Source organism: Montipora capricornis, chromosome 13 (genome assembly GCF_036669925.1).
Source record: "Montipora capricornis isolate CH-2021 chromosome 13, ASM3666992v2, whole genome shotgun sequence".
Taxonomy (NCBI): Eukaryota; Metazoa; Cnidaria; class Anthozoa; order Scleractinia; family Acroporidae; genus Montipora; species Montipora capricornis.
This window is the reverse complement of record NC_090895.1, coordinates 19,887,011-19,892,010: the sequence shown is the minus strand read 5'-3', so window position 1 is coordinate 19,892,010 and position 5,000 is coordinate 19,887,011.

Genomic DNA, 5,000 nt, shown 5'->3' with positions numbered 1-5,000 from the left:
AGTGATTCTGAATGACCTTAAACTTTGGTTCAATAGCCATTAAAGGGGAACTCCGGGGTAAAATTGAAGTTATGCTAAGGAAAGATGGACTGTCTGATATACGAGATGCTCCTGATTAAAAAGTACAGACCAAGTCTAAACATCCAATCAGACAATAAAGTGCTCAATAGCAGGGCTAGAGTTATGAATAATTATACTCCAAGAGCTAGGTTATTGCATTTGCTTTGTATTCTTCGTGACTTTCTTCTATTAGGAATGCATTTATGAACAGAGAAGGAGCGAAAGTAAGCATTGGTAGCAGCAGAAGCAAATTATGTTGCCTTCACGCGTATTCCCTTAAAACATTGAGCTAAACTTAAGACGTAAAGTTTATTATCAAGGATTGCGTTATAATGTTTTGCTGTTTTTGAAAGAGTAAATAAAGCCGCAATGAAGCTGCGCAATAAATGGAGTAGCTGAAGGAAAGCTCCGTTTTTGCATCTCTTTAATCGATTTATAAAGGCAACAAGGAAGAAACAGAAAGACCAATATAACAATTTATCAACAGAGTTGAGTTTATTTGTCACTTAGTCTGTTATAGAATTGCAATTAACGGATAACTCGTACAACATACCAGTCTGAATTTCGCAGTATAATTTTTACATTTGTTTCTTCATCGCTTCCCATGCATTTGTCGCCTAAGTCTTCGGGGTTGCTAACCGCTTCATCAGAGCTCACGCTTTTCAAACTGGTACGGCCGAATTGAAAAACTTCCACAGGCATGTTCCTCATCGATTTTATTAGAATACGTCCCAGAATCGGCCATTTTTAGCGATGATATAAAGGCAAAACCCCTTCTTCGCCAATGCAAAATATTGTACACAACTCTGGGTTTGAAGAAAGGTTTGACGATTCTACGTCACACGATGATACGCTGACCGCTTTCTGAACAAGCGGGCAATTTTCAAGATGACGGATTTCTATTTGCATTTTTGGTCGTCTTTCAGGTGCAATATTTCATTTGAATGAAACGATATGGGAATGATGTTATCAAAAATTGAGACATAAACCCGAGGCCAAACATACAAAATACCTTCAATTTTACCCCGGAGTTCCCCTTTAAACATTTCTTTTGTCATCGTGAAGCTTTAAATGAAGTTGAATCCGTTTGCCACCCTCTTTCAACATTGTTAGCTCTGCAGGTGAGCCCTAATCGGTCTCTCATTAGGCTTTTTTCGATATATTAAAATTCAGCTTTAAGAGATGTTTAGAGGACAAAGACAAAGGAAAGTGGGTGGTATGCAAATATTTTTCATATTCATTTCAGCGTGTTTCTATTTTCTTTTTTTGTCCTCACTGCCTCACTATCTGAATATTTGATATTTTGAAAATGGCCTATTACGTACCTACGTAGCCCGCATCCTGGGACAGAATAGAAGGCCTGTTGTGAAGTTTAATCAAATGTTGCAACAAAATCGAACGGTGGCTGAAGCCGTTTCCCCAGGCGTTCAACTACATTTTTTTTTACAGTAACATTAACCGTCGATCGACTAGCTATGTAGGTTGCTTGAGTGGTTGACCATCCGACAACGATTTATGCTCACTTGAAGAATTGGGTTAGGAAGAGATTTCGTACCCTTTTTTCACGGTAAATCAAAGTCTGGAAAGGCGTCAAAATAATTAGAGGAAAACGCTGCATCCTGCAGATATCTCAACGTTTTTTGTTTATATTTTTATATTATTCTTCTTACAATCATCAACAGTTAAATTTTTTAACCACTTGGGAAGAACACTTACGAATGTCTCTTCAGAACACTTCATTTTGCACTATTATGACGTCAATGGTTATTTTTATTATTATTATTTTAACTGGTTTCTTTTTTTCCTCAGAATTACGTCAACATAGGTGAGTGCCTTGAAGCACGTGAAAATGAACAGTTCAAAGTCACTTCTTAAGATTTTCTATTGCTACAGGAACTGGTGTCAATTTCAGTTTTGCAAAATACAGGTAATCACATAATTTCAAGCTCAGTTTGAAAAACGAACAAATCTTGCACGAGACCGTTTAGTGGGTGCTTATTTATTCCAATTTTCACGAGATTGAATTGTTGTAATTAAAAAAGAAACACACTTGTATCACGCAAAAATTGCGCCATATGGCGCTTGGGTTTAATTGACTTTCTTTGTCCTTTGACCAATCAGAATGCTCTGTTTTTTACCTCTTTTTACGCCGAATTACCTCTTTTCACATAGGGTTACCTGGAAAGTGGATTTATCTTAGCCAGTCAGGATTCACTACTTGCACAATTTCATAATGCAACGCGTCTTGCGGGGTTCTTTGCATAAAAACAATACAAGTTATTTACTTTTGGGACTATCATTCTTCAGTGAACTGGATATCCACTGTTTTTATGTAAAAAATTCCCCAAATGTAATGAATCATGGGATTATGCAAGTAGTGCATGGAGAATTTATCCACGTATATTATTAAAAATGAGATTGAGCGAGGTCAGTTGGATTCTGAAATTAATATTATTTATTCGCTGCGATGGCAACTTTAAAAACCTTTTGGTCAACCTTCAAAAGCGATGTCAGTTAACACAATCCACGTCGGAGTTGGTCACCTACGTTAAATATTTACGGCTTGCTGAATTAGTTTAGATCGATTCAGCTTTTTTCTACTGGGAGGGTATTGCATGTTCAAATCTTCAAGCCAACCGGAACTCATCAAAATGCTGTGCGCAAAAACAAAAAAAAAATCCTTTAAAAGGACAGCATCAAAGAGAGTCCACTATTCTCCAGCACTAAAAGAATGTATTATTGTTACGTAAATATTTTAATGTATGCGCTGTAAGACGTGAAGTGATATAGTATTACACATATAGTTTGTGCATAGTTCATACAAATGGACAGGTTATAGTGGAACCCCGAGAGCTTCAAAAGCGAGAGCAGTGCTTTTGCATCTCTTGTAAACTTGACGGTTACCATGCACATTCTTTTGTCCTCGGTTCACAACTAACTTTTGAATAAATTAATCGAAACTTTTGATTGGTTTTCTTTTAACAAAAGGGTTTGGTTAGGGCATGGTCGGTGCCAAAACAGGAAATGAAAACATAAAACAAAGAAACATGTCGAGTTTCATAACCATCTCCATATATTAACTATGTTTTTTTAAGGGATGTGTCTGAACTACGGGCACAGCGAATAAATTGGGTATCTCCAAACGTCTGGGAAGTCTTCTTCTGATGACGTAAAAGCACCAAAATGAAACGCAAACTAGCCGCTCCATGAGCTTACACTGGGTTGCCCGTGGTACATGTTACTAAAAAACACAAGGGACTGAGTTGGGTAGTATTGAACTGCAGTGTTCCAGTCAATTTTTTTTTTTTTTCGTTTATACGACGAAGCAGATCTTTTTATGCGGTTAAAAACCTTGTGGATACCAGCCTGTTACTCATTTGTTAGAACGAAAAAAAAAAAAAAAAGGAAGGCTTGCCTTGAAATTAAAAGAGAATCGAGAAACATTGGCTTCTGGGCTGACATGTTGATCGTATTCAAGTTCCATTACAACTTCTTTTCGCCACAAGTTTTAGCGTATCCAGGCGCTGGAGCGTCGTACCAAACGAGTCATCCCGGGATTTCGGCCCGTGCGATCGCTTTTGAACGCAGTTGGCCTTTCGCGGTTCTCTGTTACCGACTTCGCCTCCCGGTACGGCATTGACGAAGAGATCTTTAGCCCCCTAAACCATGTGAGACACAATCTCGTTCCCAGAGTCATCGTTTCCTTGGCCAGCGGTCGGGAAAGAGAGACTGGCTGTTGAAAAACGGTTTTATTTCCTGCCATTTTCAAATTCTTAACTCAAACATCGTGATTTCTTTTGGATTTTTATCCATAAGAAGTTGAAGATTATCTAGAAATAAATCGTTTTACAACTTACCAGCTCCGTAACGTTTCTGTTTTTCTAAAAGCAGCAATTGTCACTTGAGTGACACCAGATACTGAAATCTGTTTTGATTGACAAAATGTATTCGTTAGTTTCTTATTTTTCGCAGTTTAAACGTGTCGTGTGTATTAGGATCTGTATTTATACACATGTGTACTGTCTGGCGAGTGAAAAGTCAGCGCTTTCATGGCAAAGTGACCTCCACTGTTTTTGTTGATTTCTAACCGTCTTCCCTCGCGCACGAGCAGTTATTCAAACGGAATCAGAGTTTTCTGGTTCCGGTTTTGGATGATTCCAGAGCCTCCTGTGCCCGTTCCGCTGGACAAGGGTAGCGGAGGCTGTGGGAACAAGATTGTGTGAGACAAACCCCACGCCTACTCAGAGCTCAAGACCGCCCCTGTTATTACAATCTAGCGTAAGATTTCGTTGGCTTATATATTCAAGGGAAAAGTCATTTCATCTGTAATGTGGTAATCACTGGAGTCGCAGATTACGAAGTGTACCCACGCGCCCTGCTAAAGGTACATACATGCATAAACTTTGTTTCATCTCAGAATAACTACAATAGCTAATATCTTTGACACATTAAATTTGCAGCTAAATTACATAGCATATACAGATACATAACCTAATACGTAATACTTAAAAATAAAAGTCTTTGTACAAAATGCGACCCTGGAGTCTCTTTTAAAAGGTAGTGCACCACTAAACTCAGTGGTACGGATACATTCAGGTAGCGCATTCCGCAACTAAGCGGATACGTAAAAAAAGTACTAAGACCTTAACTGGTTGTCCTAATATGCATGCCCGGCTTACAGTGCACTACCACAAAAATCCCCCCGTATTACATTTCAACCCACATATGCACATTTTTCAAGCTCGAGAATTACACAACATGATAAATTCACAGGGGCTGGAAATCGTATAAAAACCTTTTTCCATTGAAGAAAAAAATATTGAAACAAACAGCATATTTGCTGTTAGGGGTAAAAAAAAAACTTCCTATATAAGTCGCGAGCGTGCGAACAAGACACACAATATGTGTCACAGAGCATATGCAATTAAATACATTTCTGG